Source organism: Bos taurus, chromosome 23, assembly GCF_002263795.3.
Source record: "Bos taurus isolate L1 Dominette 01449 registration number 42190680 breed Hereford chromosome 23, ARS-UCD2.0, whole genome shotgun sequence".
Lineage (NCBI taxonomy): Eukaryota > Metazoa > Chordata > Mammalia > Artiodactyla > Bovidae > Bos > Bos taurus.
This window is the reverse complement of record NC_037350.1, coordinates 13,654,317-13,681,994: the sequence shown is the minus strand read 5'-3', so window position 1 is coordinate 13,681,994 and position 27,678 is coordinate 13,654,317. Positions and strand designations below refer to the sequence as shown.

General features: G+C 45.8%; 1 pseudogene; it reads left to right on the top strand.

Annotated features, from left to right (window-relative positions):
- Nucleotides 1–731: 731 nt before the first annotated feature.
- Nucleotides 732–27,678, top strand: part of LOC100138924 (transcription initiation factor TFIID subunit 9-like) — a 44,024-nt pseudogene continuing 17,077 nt past the window's right edge.

Here is a 27,678-nt window from a genome sequence, read left to right as displayed (position 1 = left end):
TCTTTGTGATTCTGTGGACTGTAGTCCATCAGGCTCCCCTGTCCATGGGAGTCCCCAGGCAAGAATAATAGAGTAGATTGCCATGCCCTCCTCCAGGGGCTCTTCCACCACCTGGGAAGTCCCCATTGTACAATAGTCTTCGATTTCCCCTCGGCAAGATTGATCACCTAGGCTTGCACAGCAGTCCACCTTCTTTTTCTGTTGATTCTCCAGCGGGAAGAACCTAAAGAGGTCAAGAGGCAGTCTCAACTTCCAGTTTAATGAATCACTGCTGTGATGGACAGATTTCCTCTTAGGAAAGAAACGAAGTCCTCTCAACAAGAAGGGCCCAAAGATGCAGAAACAAAAAGCAGAAGTTTAAGTAGTGGTAATAGAGATCTTAATCCCTTTCCCACTCTTTAAGAATCCATGAATCCCAGCTGTGAGAGAAAGAGTACAATCCCTTGGTCACCAGTTTAGAGCATATGCCTTATGCTGTAGGATATTGGGCTTCTCTGGTGGCTTAGATGGTAAAGAATCTGCCCACAGTCTGGGAAGCCCAGATTTAATCCCTGGGTTGGGAAGATCCCCTAGAGTAGAAAATGGCAACCCATTCCAATATGCTTGCCTGGAGAATTCTGTGAATGGTAGGACATTGCCTCAGCTCTGCAAGGGATTGACACGCAGCTGGTGCCATAACTATGTCTGCAAAAGGTCATTCTACAGTTCTAGCAATCAGCTGCTTCGCAGTGATGGGGAACAAGGTAAGATCAGAAACATCCATGGGCAAGAGTCCACTGCTGTACTTCACTGGCTGTGAAATGAGTTCCTTGGGCAGCAGCAACACTGCATTGAATACCATGACAGGGGACAAAGTATTCTGTTTAAGCCCACAGATACCAGTTTTGACAAAAGCATTGTGAGCAGGAGAGGTCAGTCTAAATCCAAAGAAAGAATCTACTCCGATAAGAACAAATGCTGCCCCTTCCACGATGGACACAGCCCACTGTCATCAACCTACTACTGCACGGTTGGCTGATCCCTTCTCCCTTCCCCCCAAGAAATAGTGTACTATCAAGGGCTCACTGTTGGTCTCTTCTTTGGCATATTGGAGACTCAGCAGCGGCAGTAGCCAAATCAGCCTTGTTGAGTAGAAATCCATGTTGCTCAGCCTCCATTTCTGCCATCAAGGCTACTTTGTTCACAAGCTAACTGGTCAAGGAAGGGTGATTAGGGAGAGGCTGTCTGACCTGCAGAGTGAGTCATCTTGTCTACCAAATTCTTAAGCTCTTCCTCTATTGAGGGCATTCTTTGGTGAGCACAAAGATACAAAGTCCTTTACATTATGCATTAGTCCTTTACAATTTTCTAAATTATCGTTTAGAAAATTTAACCATATGCTTCTTCCCCAGGCCTCCTTGTCACTGATTTTCCAAGTCTTTGGCCACCCAGCCAAACCATTATCCACTATGCACGAATCAGTATAGCTCCCAACCTTTGGTTATCTCTTCTTTCAGGCAGGATGAACAACTCTGCCCACTGGAAGGATTACTTACTCACCCTCGTCCTTTGGGGACACCCGGGAGTGGGACTGTGGTTTTTGTACTCTGCTGTCTTCACATAGTGTCAGTATCTTGCAGTGAATCATACATAAACCAAGCCCAAATGTTTCTTCTTAAGTCAAAAGATCATAGAAAACCCCCATGTAGCCACAGGGACAGGTCAAGAGGGAAGAAGCAAGGTGCAGGAACAAAGCCAGCTACATCATTTGTGGAGCCTGGAGCAAAATGAAAATGAAGGACCCCTTCCCCCCAAATTACGAATTTCAACATGGTGAGAGTAGAGCATTAAACCAAATGTGAGGCCTTCTGAGCACGGGCCCTGTGAGCATGCCCAGGACCCTCAGCAGGAGTATGGCCCTTGGTTCCTGGACTACTTGTTTATGCATGTTACTTGTTAGGATTGGTTTGAGCCGTTTCATGTATGCCACTTTGATTTTTTTTAAGGAGGTTATCTTCTTTTTAAAAATCAGTTAACCTATTATTTATTTTTTGGCTGTTCTGGGTCTTCCTTGCTGTGCATGGACTTTCTCTTTTTTCGGCAAGTGGGGGCTACTCTCCCGTTGTGGTGTGTGGGCTTCCCTTTGCAGTGACTTTTGTTGTGGAGCACAGCTCCAGGCAGTAGCTGTGGTGTGGGGCTTAGTTGCTGCACGGCATGTGGAATCTTCCTGGACCAGGGATTGAAACTGTGTCCCCTGCATTAGTGGGTAGATTCTTAACCACTGGACCATTAGAAAAGTCCTGTCACTTCCATTTGATTGTGGAGGGGTCCCTGCATGCCCAGCTTTGTGTTTTAATGTGTCAGATATTGACACCCAATTCATGATGTGTGACTCAAGTCTTATGGTAACTTGGCCCAAGGTCAGGTGGTTTTCAGCCACTACTAGGACCCTGGAGCAAAACAGAGCTATTTCTCAAAGGAGAATAGTTATCCACAGAGGATGACATATCTGCTCAAAATTCTGCTGGTCTATGCTGTGATTCACCTATGAAGGCTTGCCAAAGGCTCTACAGACGCATTCCAGTGTGCCTCAGACACTTCGAGTATCACTGAGCATGCTGGATCACATAGTCCAAGAGGCAAAGGACCTTGCACCTTAGTCTGGATCTACTGAAGCACCCTCTCCTGTCCTAGGTCCCATTCAAAACTATGCAAGCAGGAGTTGAGAATTTATACAAGCTCTACCCATTAAACATAGGCCATAAATATGGCCAGAAAGCACAGCAGACCAGAAACTGTGAATAGGTCCATGTGACTCCATCATCACCAAAGGAAAAAAATCACCCCAAGGATGTGGTCTATTGGTGTTTGGTGAGCAGTACTAGATCCCCTGAACACAAAAACTAAAATCTTCAAAGTTTAGAAAGCCATATGGCACACTGATTAAGGCTGGGGACTCTGGAGTCAGACTCCCCAGAGCCTAAACCTAAGTCCTGTCACTTTCAAGCTGTGTGAGTTTAGAGAAAGAAAGTACTAGTCATTCAGCAGTGTCCGACTCTTCGTGACCCCATAGACTATACCCCACCAGGCTCCTCTGTCCATGGGATTCTCCAGGCAAGAATACTACACTGGTTACCATTTCCTTCTCCAGGGGATCTTCCCGATCCAGGAATTGAACCCAGGTCTCCCACATTGCAAGCAGATTCTTTACTGTCTGAGCTACAAGGAAAGCCCATGTGAGTTTGGGCAAGTCATTGATAACCTCTCCAAGACTCAGAAGGGATAATAATGGTTCAGATCAGATCAGATAAGTCTCTCAGTCGTGTCTGACTCTTTGCGACCCCATGAATTGCAGCACGCCAGACCTCCCTGTCCATCACCAGCTCCCGGAGTTCACCCAGACTAACGTCCATCGAGTCGGTGATGCCATCCAGCCATCTCATCCTCTGTTGTCCCCTTCTCCTCCTGCCCCTAATCCCTCCAAGCATCAGAGTCTTTTCCAATGAGTCAACTCTTCGCATGAGGTGGCCAAAGTACTGGAGTTTCAGCTTTAGCATCATTCCTTCCAAAGAAATTCCAGGGCTGATCTTCAGAATGGACTGGTTGGATCTCCTTGCAGTTCAAGGGACTCTCAAGAGTCTTCTCCAACACGACAGTTCAAAAGCATCAATTCTTCGGCACTCAGCTTTCTTCACAGTCCAACTCTCACATCCATGCATGACCACAGGAAAAACCATAGCCTTGACTAGACGAACCTTTGTTGGCAAAGTAATGTCTCTGCTTTTGAATATGCTCTCTAGGTTGGTCGTAACTTTCCTTCCAAGGAGTAGGCCTGGCGTGCTGCGATTCCTGGGGTCGCAAAGAGTCGGACACAACTGAGCGACTGATCTGATCTGATCTGAAGAGTTATATCCATCTTGTAAGCTTGTTACAATGATCACATGTGCTGAGCTGTGCTTAGGTAGGTTCTCAGTTATGTCCAACTCTTTGTGACCCTGTGGACTGTAGCCTGCCGGCTGTCCCACATTGCAGGCGAGTTCTTTACCATCCGAGCCGCCAGGGCTAAGGCACAGAGTGAAGACTCAACAAATTTTCTCACGAAAGCTTTTCTTAGAGATGAGCAAGATATAGAAGTCACTAGATTGGGGTAGGAAGAAACCAGAGGTGTGGCTCATGTAGCCCCTTAAACATGGAAGACTCTATATGCCTCTGCTTATGGTGTAAAGGGAGAGAGGGGAACCGAGAATGTGTTCAGGTTACCATTATGCTTTCTAAAGAGTGAAACTGTGGCAAGTCGTCTCCATCTCTGCATCTCAGTTATTTCAGGCATAAAACAACAGGGCTGGTCTTCATGATCATGATGGACTATAAAGAAAGCTGAGCGCCAGAGAATTGATGCTTTTGAACTGTGGTGTTGGAGAAGACTCTTGAGAATCCTTTGGACTGCAAAGAGATCAATCCAGTCAATCCTAAAGGAAATCAATCCTGAATATTCATTGGAAGGACTGATGCTGAAGCTGAAACTGCAATACTTTGGCCACCTGATGTGAAGAACTGACTCGTTGGAAAAGACCCTGATGCTGGGAAAGAGCATCACCAGCTCAATGGACATGAGTTCAAGCAAGCTCTGGGAGTTGGTGATGGACAGGGAAGCCTGGCGTGCTGCAGTCCATGGGGTCACAAAGAGTCAGACATGATTGAACTACTGAACTGAACTGAACACTGATCTTCATGATTTCCTGGTCTCCCCCTTCCCTGATGGGGGCTTCCCTGGTGGCTCAGACAGTAAAGAGTCTGCCTACAGTGCAAGAGACCCGGGTTCAATCCCTGGGTCAGGAAGATCCCCTAAAGAAGGAAATGGCAACTCACTCCAGTATTCTTGCCTGGAAAAATCCCATGAATGGAGGAGCCTGGCAGGCTATAGTCCATGGGGTCACAAAGAGTCAGACACGACTGAGCAACTTCACTTTCTTTCCCATCCCTGACGGTCTATGATATGATGACTCCCACCTCTCGTGAGATGTGGGACCTTCCCCTGCCACAGCCATGAGATCCCACCCATGATCCCAGCAGACAGTGCTTTGGCCAGGTCCCTGCAGCTCTTTGCTCTAAGAGCAGGTCTGGCAAAGACCAATCAGAGGTTTGGGGTATTTATTAAAGCTCTGGCAATGGCTCCCACGTCTACAACTGAACTATTTTCAGCCCCAGCTATTTTCTTTTCCTTTTGAAGAGTGGGTGGATTTTAAGACAAACAGACTAATTAGGTATATGTTAGCATTGCCACAAAAGCAAAACAGTCAGATTTCCCAACACGACACCAAGTTGGGGCTTGGAATTTGGAGGATTACAAGGGAAACCTGGTGGTCTTTCCATTTCTCACACCCGGGGGTCTTGTCTTTTGACCAACTGGCCTCTCCCTGGGACAAGTAAGGGGGAGCTTCTGGGAGGGTCTCCATCCTGGGGGTGGAGGGGTGGGGACAGCAAGATTCCCTCCTTTCATTCTTCAGGCCCCCAAGTTAAGAGCAAAGACACCACAAACACTTAAGTAATTAAAGAATAATTTAAAACAAATGTGCACTGGAGTCCGGGTGGAGCAGAGTAGGCTTGGCTTAATACACAGTGTGGTGAGAGTCTTCCTAGGGCTTGATCTTTCACTAGGAAAAAGGAGTTCCTTCCTGCACCAAACACACCCAGGATTCTGGTGAAACCTCCCCTGCTTCCCCACACACAAACACACATAGGGCCCTCATGACTTTGCTATTCCAAAGTGGCGTCTAGCCCAGGGGAGCTGCCCTTGAAGAGAAATTCCCTGGCATATAAACCAAATAAGCTTTGGCTGCATATGGCAGAAAATCCAAGATAGCAGTGGCATAAATGAAATAGAAGTTTATTTCTTCTATTCATGCAAAAGAACCCCAGAGGTAGGGAATCCAAGGCTGTGTATGGTATGGAGGATGAGGGAGGTACCCAGGGATAACCAAGGAAAGAGGCTGCTCTGGCAGATTTTCCAAGGATGTGACTCTGACCTTGAGATTGTATCTGGCCAGCAAGAAGGCGAGTATTGGCCCCAACCTGCCCATTGTGTTGGGCATGCCCAACATGCCTGTGGGGCATGTATGTATTATTTTTCACTCATTCATCCCACAAGATACTGGCTTAGCCAATAAGTTCATTCAGGTTTTTCCATTAGAAAAACCTGAACAAACTTTGTGGCCACCCAATATTTACTGAGAAGTCACTATGTGCCAAGGACTACATCAGGTGCCAGGTCAATAATGTGACTAAGGCAACTACAACCACACTCTGTGAAGTTTCCAGTCAAGTGGAGAAGACCCATAAGAAGATTTCAATAGAAAAATGAACTCTGTGGCTAAGCTGTACCTAGGAGACAGCCAGGACACTGTAATAGAGAATAGCAGGGGAGATTGACTTAGCTCAGGGTCGTACAGAGCTCAGCTAGAAGGTTGCAGAAGTGGTAAGGGAGAGACATCAATGGAGAAGGTCATCAGGCCAGCCAGCATTCACAAGAAGCAGATAGAAACAATGGCAGGTCTTTTGAACATGGCTGATGTCAACCAAGTAGTCACCAGTCACCCTACAAAGAGACCCAGATAGACTCAGGAGAACACTGGGGCTCTAACCACCTGCCAGGCTCTAGCCCTGCCCAATTCAGTTAAACCTACATGATAGAGGCGACAAGGCCCATTTAATGCAACCAAGATGCTCTCAGGACAGTGCAGTGACTGGCCCAACTTCATTAAACAGCAAGAAGGAAGCAAAGCTGCAGTTTACCCTCAGGTTGTCAGGATCCAGGTCCTTTGCATACACAGATACTCAACCCATAAGACCAAACTGATGTGTTTCAGCTCATGCTTTTGGGTTAAGGGGAGCGGGATATTGGCCCAAAAAGCTGGGTGCTGATGCCCATGGAGAACTAACAGACCAGACAGAGATGGGCAGAGAGGCCAGCCAGCCTCCAGCATCACATTACACTCCCCAGACCTAATTGCTTTACAGACTAAACAGCACAATTTACAGTCAGCCCTGGGATAATGACGTCTCCCCGTCCAGTTCTGCTCCGTTCCGAGGGATTCCAGTGTTTTCCTCGGAGATATTAGACCAGGGGCCCGCAAGACCAAGGTTCTCTGGACTCAAAGGCAACCATTGTGAGAGAGGCCGGGGAGGGGCCCGTGGGAGGAAGAGGGACTAAGTGGTATTGCAGGCCCAAGCCGGCCGAGGGGCCACCCCAGATAAATCTTGCCCGCGCATCTGGAGAGGACATGATGACACAGAGGTCAACCAGAAAGCCGGCAAATTAACTGACTCATGCTCATTCAAGTTTTTAGGTAATCAAATAACTCAAACCCAGGTAGACAGTCTTAATCCCCAGAAATAGCTTGCTTTATAAATCACCCACAGAAAACTGTTTCTCCTTATTTCCCCACAAGTCTCCCTTTTTAGTAGAAAGTCGTTATTTTTAGATTAAAAAATAAGCCTTACAAACAAGTCAGATTATCTTCCCATGTCGCTGCTTTAAAATATAAAACCTGAACTTCATAAAGCGTTTTTCCCTTTTTTCCAGAGTGTCATCTCCATCTATCTCCAGGCCGTGTCTTTTATTTATAAGCAGAAGGCCAGATTGTACAAACGCCATGATCTCATGTGCAGAGATGTCAGGCCAAGAATTCTTACGGGTCTCACTTAAGTGTGCACTCAGAGTGTGTGTGTGAGTGCAAAGTCACGGTCAGCGGGCTTCCCGGTTCTCTTTATTCCTCTCATTTGTTTTCCAAGTTCCCTTTGAAGCTAAGAAAAAAAATGCATACGTATTGGACAAAATCAGGCGAGAGTAAATGACAGTATGAGGTGAAGCTAAGCTAGTAGCATATTTATCTGCGCATGGAGTTTCATCAGTTGTCTGGCGATCTATGCTTCTGGGAAAGTTGGGTACTTGCAACCGTCATCAGCCTTATGATGAGACCAGATCAGAGTTGCTCAGAGGGTTAGGGCTCTGTCCTCTTTATTTTTTCTCTAAGCCCCTCACCAGACACAAGATCTTATGGCATATTTTTAAAATATTTTTTAAATTATTTTTTCGGTCACACCACGTGGCGTGTGGGATCTTTGTTCCCCAACCAGGGATTGACCCCACGCCCCCTAGAGTGGAAGTGTGGTGTCTCAACCTCTGGACAGTCAGGAAAGATCCTCTGTTCACTTTATTCTTATTTTTAAGTGTCCCTTGGGTGCCTTCTTATGTTCTCCCTGAACTAGCAAGTCTGGAATTCTGCCGGTTTTGTTTTATCAAACTTCTTGGCATTTTTATGTCTCCAGCAGCACCCAACATCAGACAACAGGGTGAAGGAGGGGAAGGTGAACTCTGGAAGCTGCCAGATCTGGGTCTGAATCCTTTTGCTCTGCCTTTAGGAGCTGTGTGGTTATGACCATGGTACATAACTTCTCTGTGCTTTTTGTCTTCTGCAAAAGGGGAATGACACATGCCCTCATGATGCATGTGAGGCAGGGAACCCAAACCACTAGCTACTGTTGCTGCAGTATTCATCATTATGATCGTTTTTATTACCCACATGAACAGCCCTGGAATAGATAGTACTGACGTATGCTCTTTAGCAAAACGGATTTCTCCCTCTAGACAAAATCACACACACATAAATCACTGATATATTATTTTTGACCTTGTCGTTTGATACATCACAACAATAGATAAATCTACGTACATAGATAAACAACCCTTTAAACAGGATACTGGAAAGAAGCAGTGGTGTGGGCCATCCTAACTGGTGGTTAATCAGTATATGCAACTCCTGTAGTGTAGACCAACCCAGGGCATGGCTTGCTGGTCTCTACAGTAAGATTAAGGGTGTGGATCCAAACAGCAGGCAATCATGAATACAGGCTGGGCTCCACACTAGACTCCTGCCTTCTGCCCCGGCGAGAGGGCTCCTTCTAGGCCAGACCATTAACACTCGGGTCCCTGACCAAAGAACAGGATCTTCAACTCAAAGGCTGAGTGGCCAGTTCCAAACCAGAGACTCAGGGACTGGCCAGGTCAGTGAAGCCAGAGAGAAGAATCACACAGGGAAGCTGGGTTATCGCCAGACAATGTCCATGCTTTCAGATGGTTCCCTGAAACATCTTTTTACCGTTTCTCTGCTCATCCCCTATTTTGTTTGGTGTGATTTCAATCTCTGCACCTTAGACTCTTTGGTGGCTTATCTTCCGGTTACTAGAGCTCTTTAACCTCAACACAGCTGAAGGCTGCTCACAGCCCTCTCTTTTAACCCATGACTGGGATGGGAGCTCAAGAGTCCAGGTCATTTGCCTTAGTTGGCAGTCACTCAGAGGCAGGATCTCAGTCCAGGGGTCCCCTGTAGAATCTGGCTGAAACTTTTCCCCACTAAACTCCTGCCCCAGACAGCTCCTTGCTCATCTTCCTCCCCTGTCCAGCCTCCCTACTCCCTAATCGGCATCCCCAGGAGCCATTTCTTAATAAATTATTCCTGCAAAAGTCACTGTCTCAGGTCTGCCCCTAGGGCATCCCACCTAAGCCATTGAGTCAAGGCAATAGCTGGCATATGGGAAGCCACTGAATTCACCCCTACGATTCCCTTCCTTCCAGCCATGTACTGAATCAGCATTTCTTTCTCCATTTTGTCTTTTGGAATTTTATCCCTATCAGATGAACCAAGACTCTTTCTTGAGTTTTCAGCCTTTTGATTCCTGATTTTGATTCTTCTCTATCTTCAAACCCATAGCACATTAATCATGACACATGAGGTCTTGGGACTAAGAGAGACCCCTCCTAAGGGATCAGGCAAATCTCCTGAATCCAGGGCAATGGGTGGAGCCTTTACAGGGTGAGGCAGTGGTTACCAAACTTACCATTAAGTCCCCTTTCAGCACTCTTTCTGGGACCTACATAGCCTATCCAGAATGAGGATGACAAACAAGATCCCTTTGGGCATTGGGGTTCCTGGCTGGCCCCACAACTTGTGCCCTCTCTCAAAACTCCTCCCAGGGAGACTTAGTCTTTATTCAGGACCCACACGGAGGCCGCTGGAAGACAAAGTCCTGTTGAGTTCCCACCAACCCCCTTGCTGATGTTTGGACGAGACAGGAGATTAGGAAAGTTCTTATACTGTAGTATCTCTAGTCTTCATTCTTGTGTAGGGTGGTCACCTGGGAACCTTGGCTTGGGAAAGACAACACAATTCAGGAGTGAAGCGGGTGTTGTATATCTTGGAAACCTAAGCACACAGTGAGGAACTGGGCAGGATGCATGTTGGAGGAAAAGGGGAAAATAGCCTGTGGCTCTGAGAACCAGAGCTGATGCACTAAAAAATTCCCAGCGAGTCCAAGATACCACCAATAGCCAATCAACACTCATGAGCAGGATGTAGTAGCACTGTGACATTCTGAGCTAATATGATGCTGCTGCTGCTGCTGCTAAGTCGCTTCAGTCATATCTGACTCTGTGAGACCCCATAGGCTCCCCCGTCCCTGGGATTCTCCAGGCAAGAATACTGGAGTGGGTTGCCATTTCCTTCTCCAATGCATGAAAGTGAAAAGTGAAAATGAAGTTGCTCAATCGTGTCTGACTCTTAGCGACTCCACGGACTACAGCCCACCAGGCTCGTCCATCCATGGGATTTTCCAGGCAAGAGTACTGGAGTGGGGTGCCATTGCCTTCTCCAAATATGATGCTAGCAGTAAGCAAAAGACCTATTCTTTAACCATTACATGCAGGCCTATTACCAAAGAAGTAGATTTAAAAAAAAAACTTCTCGAAATACTGAAACTAGTTCTAGGTATTTTTGACACAAGATTCTTTATTGTAAACATTTTGCTGCATTTTTGCCACAAATGTTTTTGCCACATAATTAACTAGCCATAAGACAATTTTGCCATGAAAGATAAAACATGAAAAATAAGAGGGATGCTAAAAAGGACATAAAGAAACATGAGAAATAGATTTTAAAAATTAAGACTTTATTGTGACATACAAGATATTTGAATACATTTTAAATGGATATAGATTCATGCCAATCTGTGCAAATAATTGGTTTTATTTTTATTTTGTAGGTTGATCCTAAGCACTTGTCTTCCAAGTCTTTCTTAGTATCTTACTTTTTTTTTTGCATATTTATTTGTCTGTTTGTTTTGACACTGCACTGATTCTTTTTTTTTTTTTGCTAATATTTCTTCCTTCATTAACAGAGGTATCAGGGGCTTCCCTGGTGGCCCAGTGGTAAAGAATCCACCTGCCAATGCAGGAGACACGAGTCTGATCCTTGGTCCAGGAAGATCCCACATGCCATGAAGCAACTAGGCCTGTGGACCACAGCTACTGAACTTGTGGTCTAGAGCCCGGGAGCTGCAACTACAGAGCCCATATACTGCACCTGCTGAACCTGAAATCCCTAGAGCCTGTGCCCCACCAAAAGAGAAGCCGCCGTAGTGAGAAGCCCGTAGACTGCAGCTAGAGAGTAGCCCCCACTCACTCCAACTTGAGAAAAGCCCATGCAGCAATAAAGACTAAGACAGCCAAAAATGAATCAATACAATTTTTTTAAAAAGGGAGTGGTATCAGGAATTCTTCTCTTGTGTTGTTGGAAGAGGGTGTTTGTTATGACCAGTGCATTTTCTTGGCAAAACTCTATTAGTCTTTGCCCTGCTTCATTCCGTATTCCAAGGCCAAATTTGCCTGTTACTCCAGGTGTTTCTTGACTTCCTACTTTTGCATTCCAGTCCCCTATAATGAAAAGGACATCTTTTTTGGGTGTTAATTATAAAAGGTCTTGTAGGTCTTCATAGAACCGTTCCACTTCAGCTTCTTCAGCGTTACTGGTTGGGGCATAGACTTGGATTACTGTGATATTGAATGGTTTGCCTTGGAAATGAACAGAGATCATTCTGTCGTTTTTGAGATTGCATCCAAGTACTGCATTTCGGACTCTTTGTTGACCATGATGGCTACTCCGTTTCTTCTGAGGGATTCCTGCCCGCAGTAGTAGATATAATGGTCATCTGAGTTAAATTCACCAATTCCAGTCCATTTCAGTTTGCTGATTCCTAGAATGTCGACATTCACTCTTACCATCTCTTGTTTGACCACTTCCAATTTGCCTTGATTCATGGACCTGACATTCCAGGTTCCTATGCAATACTGCTCTTTACAGCATCGGACCTTGCTTCTATTACCAGTCACATCCACAGCTAGGTATTGTTTTTGTTTTGGCTCCATCCCTTCATTCTTTCTGGAGTTATTTCTCCACTGATCTCCAGTAGCATATTGGGCACCTACTGACCTGGGGACTTTCTCTTTCAGTATCCTATCATTTTGCCTTTTCATACTGTTCATGGGGTTCTCAAGGCAAGAATACTGAAGTGGTTTGCCATTCCCTTCTCCAGTGGACCACATTCTATCAAATCTTTGCAGCCAAAGATGGAGAAGCTCTATACAGTCAGCAAAAACAAGACCAGGAGCTGACTGTGGCTCAGACCATGAACTCCTTATTGCCAAATTCAGACTTAAATTGAAGAAAGTAGGGAAAACCACTAGACTATTCAGGTATGACCTAAATCAAATCCCTTATGATTATACAGTGAAAGTGAGAAATAGACTTAAGGGCCTAGATCTGATAGATAGAGTGCCTGATGAACTATGGAATGAGGTTCGTGACATTGTACAGGAGACAGGGATCAAGACCATTCCCATAGAAAAGAAATGCAAAAAAGCAAAATGGCTGTCTGGGGAGGCCTTACAAATAGCTGTGAAAAGAAGAGAAGCAAAAAGCAAAGGAGAAAAGGAAAGATATAAACATCTGAATGCAGAGTTCCAAAGAATAGCAAGAAGAGATAAGAAAGCCTTCTTCAGTGATCAATGCAAAGAAATAGAGGAAAACAACAGAATGGGAAAGACTAGGGCTCTCTTCAAGAAAATCAGAGATACCAAAGGAACATTTCATGCAAAGATGGGCTCAATAAAGGACAGAAATGGTATGGACCTAACAGAAGCAGAAGATATTAAGAAGAGATGGCAAGAATACACAGAAGAACTGTACAAAAAAGATCTTTGTGACCCAGATAATCACAATGGTGTGATCACTGACCTAGAGCCAGACATCCCGGAATGTGAAGTCAAGTGGGCCTTAGAAAGCATCACTACGAACAAAGCTAGTGGAGGTGATGGAATTCCAGTTGAGCTATTCCAATTCCTGAAAGATGCTGCTGTGAAAGTGCTGCACTCAATATGCCAGCAAATTTGGAAAACTCATCAGTGGCCACAGGACTGGAAAAGGTCAGTTTTCATTCCAATCCCAAAGAAAGGCAATGCCAAAGAATGCTCAAACTACCGCACAATTGCACTCATCTCACACGCTAGTAAAGTAATGCTCAAAATTCTCCAAGCCAGGCTTCAGCAATATGTGAACCGTGAACTTCCTGATGTTCAAGCTGGTTTTAGAAAAGGCAGAGGACCCAGAGATCAAATTGCCAACATCCGCTGGATCATCGAAAAAGCAAGAGAGTTCCAGAAAAACATCTATTTCTGGTTTATTGACTATGCCAAAGCCTTTGACTGTGTGGATCACAATAAACTGTGGAAAATTCTTCAAGAGATGGGCATACCAGACCACCTGATCTGCCTCTTGAGAAATTTGTACGCAGTTAGAACTGGACATGGAACAACAGACTGGTTCCAAATAGGAAAAGGAGTTCGTCAAGGCTGTATATTGTCACCCTGTTTATTTAACTTATATGCAGAGTACATCATGAGAAACGCTGGACTGGAAGAAGCACAAGCTGGAATCAAGATTGCCGGGAGAAATATCAATAACCTCAGATATGCAGATGACACCACCCTTATGGCAGAAAGTGAAGAGGAACTCAAAAGCCTCTTGATGAAAGTGAAAGTGGAGAGTGAAAAAGTTGGCTTAAAGCTCAACATTCAGAAAACGAAGATCATGGCATCCGGTCCCACCACTTCATGGGAAACAGATGGGGAAACAGTGGAAACAGTGTCAGACTTTATTTTTCTGGGCTCCAAAATCACTGCAGATGGTGACTGCAGCCATGAAATTAAAAGACGCTTACTCCTTGGAAGGAAAGTTATGACCAACCTAGATAGCATATTGAAAAGCACAGACATTACTTTGTCAACAAAGGTCCGTCTAGTCAAGGCTATGGTTTTTCCTGTGGTCATGTATGGATGTGAGAGTTGGACTGTGAAGAAGGCTGAGCACCGAAGAATTGCTGCTTTTGAACTGTGGTGTTGGAGAAGACTCTTGAGAGTCCCTTGGACTGCAAGGAGATCCAACCAGTCCATTCTGAAGGAGATCAGCCCTGGATTTTCTTTGGAAGGACTGATGCTGAAGCTGAAACTCCAGTACTTTGGCCCCCTCATGCGAAGAGTTGACTCATTGGAAAAGACTCTGATGCTGGGAGGGATTGGGGCAGGAGGAGAAGGGGACGACAGAGGATGAGATGTCTGGATGGCATCACTGACTCGATGGACGTGAGTCTGGGTGAACTCCGGGAGTTGGTGATGGACAGGGAGGCCTGGTGTGCTGCGATTCATGGGGTCGCAAAGAGTCGGACACGACTGAGCGACTGATCTGATCTGATCTGATCTGATCAGGAATTCCCTGCTGGTCCAGTGACTGAGACATTCTGCCTGCCAGTGTAGAGGGGACACCAGTGATCGCTGCTGCAGAAGATTGCACATGTCGAGGGGCAGCTAAGCCCGTGCATCACCGGGACTGAGCGCACGCTCTTGAGCCTGAGTGCCGTGACTCCTGAAGCTGGTGTGCTTTAGAACGTGTGCTCTGCAACAAGAGAAGGCGCCACAGTGAGAGGCCCGTACACCTCAACTAGAGAAAGCACGCCGAGAGTTCCTTTCTGGGGACTGTGCTTCTTAGCCTGCCCACAAGGTAGGCTCTCTGTCTCCTTTGTTGTTTTTTTTTTTTTTTGCATAGAGAAATGCCAAATTGGATATTCAGCGGGGCGGTGGAGGAGTGGCTTGCTTTCACTGAGTGAGGCCACAGTCACGCGGGAGACAGCTATTTCGGATGCTGGCGTAGTCCACCCTTCTGCCCCTCTGAGCCACTGAAGACCATGAGAGACCAAATTGGGGTGTCTGGTCCTGACCCCCAGAGACCACCTGTAGGTATTCCCATTACCCTACTATAGCATCATGCACAGCAATGAAGACCCAGCACAGCCAAAAATAAATAAAAAATTAAAAACTTTTTAAAAAGGTAGAAAGAGGTATCAGTTTCCCAACACAGGATGCATGTTTGCAACTGAGCTTTATTGAGCTGTGAAAGCCTCTACACCATTGTATGTCCTTGGCATATTGTCGTGTGTCCACGGAGAAATGTTCCAAAGTTCTATGGAAAATGAGGGCTCGACCCTGTGCCCTCAAGGCCTCTTTCTCCTCCAGTGTTTCAAAATAAAGAAATCAACTCTCAGGACAAATCACTGTTATCTGTCGTGATCTTTGTACTGTATACTTCAAACCAAACTGTCAGCCAGTTATTTTTCCTCTTATGACGCAATTGCTTTATGGCCAATTACTTATGCAGTGAAAATGTTCAGGGCAAAAATCTTTGTGGCGAAGAAACATACTGTGAAAATACTGGACACAACTCAAAACAACTCGTCACTTTCGATGGACCCCGAGACCCTGGAAACCCTCGGCAAGGAGGCACAGAAATGGACCTTTTCAAGATGTTTGCCATATTGGTGATGTTCCCAGTGGAGGGCTTAGGAGCAGATCAAAATGGATGTAGTTGGCGGCACTGATTTCCCCTGAATCTCTCTGTTAAGCTATGGACTACAGTCAGGGTCATGAGAATACCTACAGGTGGTCTGGGGATCAGGGCCAGATGAACCTGAGCGAGGTAGCTAAAGTCTCTCATGGTGTTCAGGGGTGCAGAGAGGTCATCTGAAATAACCCAGTCTCCCCCATGGAACAGAGCCACTCCTCCACTGCCCAGCTGCGTATCTGCTTTGGCATTTTTCTCTGCAAAAAGAAAAAAAAAGGAGACAGATAGCCATGGGCAAACCTACCTTGTGGGCAGGCTAAAAAGCATGGTCCCCAAAAAATCACAGGGAGGCAAAAGGTAGGGGTCCTGGCGTGTCTTAGCATCCACGGATGGTGCTTCCACAGACATTGAATTCGCTGCATTCCAGGTGTCTGGAATCCCCAGACAGCAGACTCCGGCGGGGTAATTTGGGGCAGCGATATTCGGCTGCAGTGCGAATGGCTTCACTCCACTGTGCACTCCTTGTTTCTTTTTATCCTGCCCCTAACTTTTTATGGGCTCCTGCATGTAAGGCCAAAGTTATAGTGCCAGCAAGCACACAATGTATCCATGGGGAAATCATTATTCTTGTGTGTTTGAAGCGTTTGTTTGAACCATCTTTAATTTATTTCTCTGGAAATAGGTCTGGCTTAAATATGTTTATCCCTCTGCCTTTGTGAGTCCTTGTTTGCATTCGCTGGGCATTGGTAACAGATGAGAAGAGTCATCACAAGGTATTTAGTCCTTTGAGACACTGTAGTTGCTTCCACATTTCGAGCCTAGATAAAATCAACAAGAAGCGGGGAAAGGACGCCATGGCTAGATGCCCAGGGAGGGGAGAGGGGAGTTTGGGGATAAAGAACTCACCAGGGATTCCCAGGTGGTGCAGTGGTAAAGAATCCGCCTGCCAGTGCAAGAGATGCAAGAGACGTGGGTTCGATCCCTGGGTCGGGAAGATCCCCTGGAGGAGGAAATGACAACCCTCTCCAGTATTCTTGCCCGAAGAATTCCATGGTCAGAGTCCCCAAGAGTTGGGCTACACTTCATAGAGTCCCCAAGAGTTGGACACGACTGAACGTGCATGTGTGCACACACACAAAGAACTCACTCTGGAGAAGCTAGAGAAGAAATCTTCATTTACAGAATGGAGTGTGTGTGTGCTCGTGCATATACACATACACACATTTCCCCCCTTTTCTTTCTGAAATGCAGTAGATATTGCTGGAATCTCAAATCAGAACCAACATAGCAAGGGCCTAATGAGTGAGAAATTATGTCCAGAGACAGAAAAGAAAAGCAGTGTGGAAGTTCTTTGTCGGGCCTTTCCCTGTCTCCTGTGTGCCTCTGAATAAGTCACTTTCCCTCTCTGAGCAGTGGAAAACTTGGACCAGAGCTGAGAAGCCTCTCAATTTTGATTTTCCATGATTCTCAAATATAGGAGAATTAATGGGGAAAAAGATCCCTGGGGTGCCCAGGCAGGGGGACGTTCCCTAACTCAGAAGGTGTATTATGAGGGGGAACGTGGCACAGGTGGTAAGAACTTGTTCTTAATTGTGCAGGTTCTGGAGTCCCATGGCACAGGTTCAAGGCCAAACTTTTCTCCTTCCCAGCTATGCAACACTGAGCTGGTTCTCAACTTCTCTGTGCCTTTATTTCCTTATCTATAAGTTGGGGCTAATAATAATAGCTACCTCAGAGAGCTTAAGGAAGGAATAAATAATGTGCACAAGGCAATTAGAACTGTGTCTGTATCAAACCTGGGCCTCCTGCATTACAGACAGATTCTTTACCATCTGAGCCACCAGGGAAGCCCCTGACTCACACACAAGGCAATCAGAATTGCCCACCCATTTATAAAGTGCTCAGCGGGTACTTTTTAGTATAAATATATACTTACATATGCATCGATGTGTGTATGTGTACATATATACATATATTGTTCCCCGGGGGTTGGAAGGTCTAGTGAGTGTGGCAGAAATTGCCGGAGGCCTCCTAAGAGCTTTTGACCCTTAGGGAAAACTAAAAACAAAATAAAACCCTTGTCTAAGAGGCCAGGTTTCAAATCCCAGCAAGCTGGTTTCGGAGCCTTGGCTGCAAGGTGTCAGGAGGGTTGATGGACTGAGTTCAGGAAGTTTATAATTGTAGATGGAAGTATGAGGGGCCAGAGAGCCTTGTTTGTATCCTGCAGACAGCATGGAAGCCTCTAGAGCTACAGAGCAGGGCTGTGGCTGGATCTAGAAGGTTTAGGACAGGGTGGAGTGAATGACGGACAGGGCTGTGGCAGGGAAGCCAAGGGAGGCTGTTACCACCCTATATGGAGACGAGGGAGACCTGAGCTAAGACAGTGGTTGAGGGCAGGGTCTGGGGATCAGAGGGTTCAGAGGCAGAGGATTCAGAATTCTCCTGCTTAGGATAATCAGGAAGAGTCACCCCAGTGACCTCAGTCCATCAACCCTCCTCACGCCCTGCTGCCAAGGCTCTGAAACCAGCTTACTGGAATTTGAATCCTGGCAAAGAAGGAGAAAGATGTTTAAAAAGTATTTATTTATTTTGGCTGTGCCAAGTCTCAGTTGCGGCATGCGAACTCTTAGTTGCAGCATGTAAGATCTGGTTCCCTGACCAGGGATTGAAGCTGGGTCCCCTGCATTGGGAGCTCAGAGTCTCAGCCACTGGATCACCAAGGACCTTCCAGGAGGAGCAATTTTAAAGAGGAGAAAGTGGTCGTCTCAGTTTGGGATAGTAAAAAAGGTATCCGTGGGGTCTTTGGGGGGATATGCTCAGGGATTGTCAAAATAGGAGTCAGTTACTTAGGAGAACAGTCCAAGCTGAGCATAGAAATACAGGTGGAGGGAAACTCGACTCAATCCAGGTGAAGACTGAGGCCCTGAGAAGGGAAGTAGCAGCTCAGGGAGGCCTCATTGAGCATGAGAAGAGAGCATGGCGAGAACCCAGCTTGCATGGCTCTTCACCTCCCCCAGCATGCCCAGAGTGCCAGATGCCAACACTGGTAAGCCAACCAGTTCCCAGATCTTCACAACATCCTGGTACCCTCTGTGGTTTTCCTTGAACCAAGCCCAGAGCCTGCCATCTAGGGCCTTGGCTCCCTTTCAAAGCCTTACAAGTTCCAGTTGGGAATTCTGTTGCCAACCACTGACCAGGCTGCCCAGCCCTCCCTCTGATATATGGTCACAGCAGGTAGCCTCCCTCCTCTGGGTTCTCTTTCCCAGATGAGCCTGAGGCTCCTTCAGAAGGGACTAGACACGGGGGACACTCTGCTTTGATCTTTGAACCACACGAGAGGCTTCAGCAGGCTGCTCACATGCTCAGCCAGCTGTGTCTAATGGGGAGTGCTGGGCAGGAGCAGTGGCCTCCCTACCTCTCCTGGCCTTTTTGTGCTCCTGTCAACTGGATCTCCTCAAGGACATTTTTCAGCCAAGGAGTTTAATACAGCAGTTGCTGTGTATAACTAACTCAGTTCCCCTTAACCTCCCACTTCCCTTTCCCCATCTTTTAACTCAAGGATGGTGGGGAATAAGATGATCATGGAGAGGACATGCAGAGAGTAGAGGTATGGAAAAGATGGTTAAAGGCACTGAAGATTTATTCCAAGTTGGACTTTTAGTTGGGAGAGGCCAGGAAAGGTTAAAACCTTCACTGAGTTCCTGCAGACGAGACTGATTTTCTCTGGCTACTCTGTTGTCTGGCCTAAGGGGATGAACTCTCCCCCTCCACAGAGCAGCTATTTCACAATCCTGCAGGTCTGCGAGGTGGTTTTACAGTGCGCTGCTCACCGTCTGCAGGAAGAGCACAGCAAGAGAGAAGTCTTCGAAGTACAGCAAGAAATATTTGGGTCAGTCATAAGAAAGAACTTCCAGGCACTGAGAACCATTAGGAGAAAGTCCTAGAAATAGTATTTATCTGAAGTTGTCTGGATGTAGTTTTACTGGAAGGCAAAAGAGCAGATGAGGCAAAAGTTTCCAGGTCCAGTAAGGCACACCCGAGAAGAAAGCTAAATATCCCTCAATTCTGGAGAAAAATTAGTTGGTGTGGAAGTGTGATGAAATGGCTGATGCCTAGGCTCTGGAGTCAGAGGATCATAATGTTTCATTCCAACTTCAATGCTTGTTAACATGGTGGCCCTGCCCAAGTGAAAAGAGCCACACCAGGCCTTGGTTTTCTCATCGATAAACTAGGGACAGCAGGGGTCGTGATAAACATGCAGGGTTATTTTTTCCTACTAGAGAAAATGTATGTAAAACAACCCACACGTAGTGGGGACTCAATTTTTAAAAACTTGGACTGGGTGTTTTTTCCCTTCCTTCTGTTTTTCTGTGCCCATAATAAAGTCGCAAAGCGCTTAGCTTCGGTTTCTATTACAGTTGAAAATGCATTCAGATCTGACTGGGAGCTAGAGCAGACTCCAGGGGCAAAAAACAAACTCCATTGTCTGTTTGTTTATAATTAGTGACATATTACCCATTATGTCTAGGACTGGCTGTGACTGGTAAGGGAAACAAGGGCTCTGTGAAGTGTCTAGTGCTCTGGTTTAAGCTGCAGAGCTCTTATGATACCCACCTCCATGGCGTATTGTCGTGCAAGCATGGTCCAGGTCCCTCTGAAAATACCCAACTCCCAAAGAACCCCTGGGGAATGTAAATGAGAGGAGATATCACTTCCAAGTAACAGGAAAGCCAATCCTTTGTCTTTTCATCATGTCTCTAGTGCTAACCATACAGCTTCTCTGAAGCTCAGCCTTAGTCCTTCCTTGAGCCCAAAGCTGATTTTTAAAAGTCTCCTATATTGGGAGACTCTCAAAAGCCAAGGCAATGATGCCGGGTTGTACTTGTGAAATCAGAGGAGCAAGGACAGCAGGAAAGCATCTCATGGTTAAGTGTATTTGGCAAATGAAAAATACCCACCACCTGCCAGCCCTTCTCTGACGGTGGCGATCCACTGACACCATCTCATCTGTACCCTCCGGAGAAGCCTACATGTGAGACAGCTGGCAGGACTGGGTGGCCTTCATGTCCATGAGAAATGGAAACAAGCTGACTACACGGGGATCAGATCCTTCTGATCAGTGTTACACTCCATGCAGTGACTCACCTAGCCGACACTGTGCAGCTACTAGTCTCCGAGTAGTTGAGCTCTTGGAAACACTTTGAAGCATCAAATGTCATGCCTTTCTATTTCTGGTCTCATCCTATTCCAGAAGGACCTCAGGAATCCCAGGGATAAGAGCAACAAAATTCTCTTAGGTCACAGACCCCACACATAATATCTCCACTTGGTGTTAAAAACGCCCCCATTAGCTAATAGGCGCGGGGCTATGAGAGACACATGGCTTATATACACTGATGAAGCCTATTATGCTTTGTATGTCAAGAACATGTCATGAACAGGGTTAATATACAAAATATATAAGCAGCTAGTACAATACAACATCAAAAAAACAAGCAACTTGATTAAAAATGGTCAGAAGACCTGAATAGATATTTTTCCAAAGACATGCAGATGGCTAACAGGCACATGAAAAGTTGCTCAACATTGTTAATCACCAGAGAAATGTAAATTAAAACCACAATGAGATGTCACCTCACACCTGTCAGAATGGCTAATATCAAATAGACCACAAATAAATGTTGAGGAGACGTAGGGAAAGGGGAACCCTTGTATACTGCTAGTGGGAATATAAATTGGTGCAGCTGCTGAGGAAAACAGTATGAAGATTTCTCAAAAAACTAAAAGTAGAACTCTCATATGACCCAGCAATTCTACTCCTGGGTATATATCTGAAAAAAATGAAAACACTAATTTGAAAAGATGCATGAGCCCCAATGTTCTTAGAAGCATTATTTACAATAGCCAAGATATGGAAGTAACCTAAGTGTCCATCAACAGATGAATGGACAAAGAAATATGTGATATATATATAAATTGAATACTATTCAGTCATTAAAAAGAAAATGTTGCCATTTGTAACAACACGATGCTGGGAAAGATTGAGGGCAGAAGAAGGGGATGACAGAGGACGAGATGTTTGGATGGCACCACCGACTCAATGGACATGATTTTAAGAACATTCTGGGTGGTGGTGAAGGACAGGGAAGCCCGGAGTGCTGTAATTCATGGAGGTGCAAAGAGTCGGACTGAGCAACAGAACAACAACGAAAACATAGATGGACTTGGAGGGTCTTATGCTAAGAAAAATAAATCAGGCAGAGAAAGAGAAATACTGTATGACATCGCTTATATGTGGATCTAAAAAATAAAGCAGAGTAGTGATTTTTAACACAAAAGAGACTCACAGAGGTAGAGAACAAACTCGTGGTTACCAGTGGGGAAAAGGAAGGGGGAGGGGCAAGATAGGGATAGAGGATTAAGAAGCACAAACTACTTTGTATAAATTAATAAGCTACAAGGAAATATGGTACAACTCGGGGAATATAGTCAATATTTTATAATAACTATGAATGGAATACAACTTTTAACAACTCCGAATCACTATGTTGTAAATGATATTTGCACATCAACTGTACCTCAATTTAAAAAATGCAAACAGTAAATAAAAGGAAAATAAAAAAGAACATGTGTGACCACTTAGCAAATATGTAGATAAGTATCTTTAGGGCTTTTAAATAGGGCAGTGCATGTGAGTCAGGGACCCGGCAGGAAAGAGGCAGCCACTCAAAGGGCTAACTGAACGGAGCCTGGGGGGGACCACTGATGCGGTGTGAGCAGAGTTAGGGGATGGTGCAGTACCCATGGGGGGCTTCCCAGGTGGCTCAGTGGTAAAGAATCTGCCTGCTGATGCAGGAGACATAGGAGACGTGAATTCAACCCTGGGTCGGGAAGATCCCCTGGAGAAGGAAATGGCAACCCAGTATTCTTGCCTGGGAAATCCCAAGGACAGAGAAGCCTGGCAGTTACAGTCCATAGAGTGGCAAAGAGTTAGATACAACTGAGTGACTGAGTAGGAGCAGCAGAAGCAGCACCCAGACTAGCAACAATAGAAAGCCATCAACACCTGTATTCTTGCTGGAACATTTCCTACTGCTGCTATAACAAATTACCCAAAATTTAGTGGCTTAAAATGATACCTGGTTTATATACACAGTGATGTAGAGCCACCAGGGAAGCTGCCGTGGTTAAGGTAACAGTCCTTTTGAGACAGGGAGAGTAGGGACTTACCAGGTGGTTCCAGTGGTTAAGAATCCACCTTGCAATGCAGGGGACATGGGTTCACTCCCTGGCTGGTTCCGAAGTCTGGTTACAGTGTAACTCGTCTGGGTCCTCTGATTCCTCTCACAAGGCTGGAGTCACCATGTTCTCAGGCCCATGGTCCTATTTGGTTGCTCTGAGGATAAATCTGCTTCTAAGCTCATGCCGGTGATTGGCGGGATCTGGCTCCTTGCAGGTGCGGGGCTGAGAGCTGTTTCCTTACTGACTGATAGATGGGAGTCAGAGCCTCTTCTCTGGCTCCTCCATCTCAGAACCAACACGGAATCCTTCTCACATTTGGAATGTCTGATTTATCCCACTGCAGCATCTATCTTATTCCAGCTGGAGAAAGTTCTCTGTTTTTTAGGGCTCGCATGATTAGATTGGGCCTGCCTAGATAATCCAGGCTACTCTACCTATCTTTTTTTTTTTTTTTTAATTTATTTGGCTGTGTTCGTTCTCAACTGCAACACACGAATCTTTGTCATGGCACTTAATCTCTCTAGTTGGGCACGTGGGCTTAGTTGCTCCACGGCATGTGGGATCTTAATTCCCCAGCCAGGGAGTGAACCCATGTCCCCTGCATTGCAAGGTGGATTCTTAACCACTGGAACCACCTGGTAAGTCCCTACTCTCCCTGTCTCAAAAGGACTGTTACCTTAACCACGGCAGCTTCCCTGGTGGCTCAGACGGTAAAGAATCTGCCTGCCAATGCAGGAGACCCTGGGTCAGAAAGATCCCCTGGAGAAGGAAATGGCTATCCACTCCAGCCTGGAGAATTCCATGGACAGAAGAGCCTGGTGGGTCACAAAGAGTCAGACACGATTGAGCAGCTAAGCACCTTGACCACACCCTCAAAGTCCCTTTTGTCATGTAATGTAACATACTTACAAGTTCTAGGATTTAGGCTGTGGTCATCTTTGGGGGGCAATTACGCCCACCACACCTCCTAGGACTAAAAGGACAAAGGGCTGGGTTGGGGGTACTTTTACAAGAATGCGGCAAAAGCTGTGGCCCTGGAGAGAGTGACCTGGTAGGCACCGTGACTGTATATAAACCACTACTACCAGCTGAACCCCAGCCGCACCCTCTGAGATCTCTCTGTTCATACGCTCACATCCTGCCCCTGCCTTCTACTGCCTGAGCCCAAACGGCACCGAGAGGGCAGGGAGGGCTAAGTGATGAAATCCATAGAATTTGACATTTCTGAGCACAGATTGATGCAGATAAGGGTAGACGGTAGGGTTCTAGGGGCACAAGTAGAATGGCCAGAAGACTGAGGGTATCAAGTGAACCTAGGCTGAATTCCCCAGAGGATTCAGACATTTCTAGGCTGGTCTGGAGAAATAAACAACAGGACATGAGAAATCTGACTCCTGAGAAAGAACCCTTCCCAAGGGAAGGATAAATGGAGGTGAGGAAGTTGGTTTAAGGACAAGGGGATGCCTGATTCTGAGATCAGCGCATGATCTGTCACATAGACTAAACTCTGACCCATTCCACTGGGCTTCAAACCAAGTCTTTGGCCGAGTGGGTTCTGATAAAAAGCAAGCAAAGATAAAGAGTATCATTTCCATGGAACACCGAGAATGGAGGTGCGGAGTGTGACAGTGGCATCCAGGACTGGCGATGGCAGCTGCGATGTGAAAACCACAGTATCAGCTATAGAAGTACTTTTAGGGTCCCCACCAGGGACCTTGGCCCAGACACTGCAGCAGCTAACCTAGAGGAGCTAATGGGCAGAACTGGCTCTGCTGCCTTTTGAAAAGGTTGGAGTTGTCCACATAGCAAACTGGGGCAGGAATAGAGGAAGGCTGTGCCTCCAAAGGGTCAAGTCAAGCGGACTCATTGTTAGGGCACCGAGGAACTGAAATTTCTGCAGGAAGCGTGGGGGTGAAGGATGAAGAGAAACACTCTTTTGTGTCTGTTGTTATTATTGCACTCCTCCCGGCAGCCTGGGACACATGGAGTCACATACAAAGAGGGTGAACTGAGTCCATGTGGTCGTCAGTGTTCCAGCAGAAGACAGGCCAACCTACTCACTGGGTAACCTAAAGCCAGCCTAACAAAGGGGCTGCATGCATGCTCAGTCACTCAATCATGTCTGATTCTGTGACCACATAAAGTCCATCAGGTTCCTCTGTCCATGGGATTATACAGGCAAGAACACTGGAGTGGGTTGCCTTTTCCTCCTCCAGGGGATCTTCCCAACCCAGGGATGGAACCTGCATCTCCAGCACCTCCTGGATTGGCAGGTGGATTTTTTACTGCTCACCTAGCTGGGAAGGCCAACAAAGAGGCCCTTCCAAAGATCTGGGTGGGAAAGAATCTACAGAGTATGACAGCAACCTGGGGCTAGACATAGCAGGAGCTATCACAATCCTAGGCCTGGAAGGATGAAAGGAAAGAGTGGTAATCAGAACCCAGAGGCAGAGTGGACTGCCCCAAGGGAGCCAGGGACGTAAGTAGAAACTGAAGATAGACAGAAGTGGCTACCAAGTAGCTTAGGAACCAGGAATGGAACAGTGTATCTTGTGCTCTGCTTTCTTTGAGTCTCCCAATGCTATATTCTCCCTCCCTATCGGGCAAATCCAAGATCAGCTTCCTGAACACAGAGAAGGATGGAAGGGGGTAGGAATGAATCTGGAGGGACAAGTCAAAGACCTTCAGAGCAGTCACTGGGCAGAAATACATTCTATCACCAACTGCCTGGCACCATGTAGCCTGTCTACCTATTGTATTAGGTAAACCCAGTGGGGTTTGGTCTGTTTCACAGCTCACCCCATTGATCTCGGGAAATATTGAGTTGGCCAAAAATTTTGTTCAGGTTTTTTCATAAGTATGAACTTTCTGGACAGCTCAATAGGTCAGAAACAAGGCCATCCACTGTGATATGACGAGCTCAACACCATGGAGTTTGCTTTGCTTTTGGTGAACTTTATGTTTTTGTTTTTGTTTTTTTGAGAAATTTATTGGATATAAAAAGATTTACACTGTGAGTAAACAGCTTTTCCATTTGCAGGTAATGTATCACTTACCATTCCAGGATCAATGGATCAAATCAATAAAAATGAGAATTACTTGCTCAAATCAATAAAATGAGAATTACTTGCTAACATGTATTTTTTTTTTCCAAAACAAAAAATTTAATGAGTGGCATTTGTCTATAATTTTGTTAGTCTCTTTAATTTGTAATATTTTATAATCTGGATTCTCACCTCTGCTTCTTTCTTTCTTTTTAAAAACATTTTATTTATTTATTTTAATTGGAGGCTAATTTCAATACTGTAGTGGTTTTTGCCATACTAACGTTTTTAAATTTTTTTATTTATTTGTTTAGGTTGTGCTGGGTCTTCGTTGGTGCAAGCAGGTTTTCTCTAGTCGTGGTCAGCAGGGGCTACCCTGTAGTTGTGATGCGTGGGCTTCTCACTGCAGCGGCTTCTCTTGTTGCAGAGCACAGGTTCTAGGCCCGTGGGCTCAGTAGTTGAGGTAAATGGGTTTAGTTGCTTTGTGGCATGTGGGCTTTTCCTGGATCAGGGATTGAACCCATGTCCCCTGCTCTGGCAGGAGGATTCTTAACCACTGGACCACCAGGGAAGCGCTGGTGAACTTCTTGTGTGTGTGTGTTTGCTAAGTCACTTCAGTTGTGTCAGAGCCTTCGTGACCCTATGGACTGTACCTCGCCAGGCTCCTCTGTCCATGGGATTCTCCAGGCAAGAATACTGGAGTGAACTTCTTAGCAAGACCCAATTTATGTGTCTGGTTACTACAGGCCAAGGCAGGTGATGGCATTAAAAGGCGTGTCAGGTTATTGCCTTCAGTGTAAAGGATGACGATAGTGCCTGAATTGCATTTGAATTTGCCATCAGGTCTGATGTTCCATGTGCAGTAGGAGGACATGAGTTGGTGCACGGGGACTCAGTGCCATGAACTAAAAAGCCACTGAACAGTTCCCTAGTGACTGGAGTTAATCAGATTTCACCAAATGCCTAACCACGTTGTGGAAGAGAGTCTACATGTGGGAGACACTGCTCGCTGCATCTCCATTTAATCTCTTTCTCCTTTGAAGCAACGTATTTCCCACAGGGTAAGTTTCTAAAACTCAGACCATTTAATTTGGGGGAACAATTTTTTATAAAGGGAAAAGTTAACTTTGTGTGTTTTCTTCCAGATCCCCTGACTTTCTGAGATTATGTATTTTGCTGTTGGGGAGCTTTTTTTCCTCCTCAGTTCTACAATAAACTCTTTGTTGTTTAACATTCTATTAACCACAACCCTCTAGTAACCGGCACATCTGTAAGTCTCCAGTATAATAATTGTTGTTCATAACCATGACCCTGGGGCTCTGCGTGGTCTCAGATGCTTCCAAGTCATCAAAGGGAATGCACTAAAATGATTTTGCATTCCCAGAGCACACATCAACCAACCACAGAGGGAAGGAGTCCAGATAAGTGTTAGGTAGAAGAAGAAATAACGTGAGGATTTCAAATTTGCCACAGGTAATTCACTGTATGGATAATGAAATCTACACTACATCTGTTACAGCTTGCCCCTACTCAAAGGCTTTCTTCATGGTCAGTGTAGACTCAACCAAAATACTTGTGCACAATTTTCAAAAGTACACGGCCGTGAAAGCAGATGTCAGTGTACCCAATTA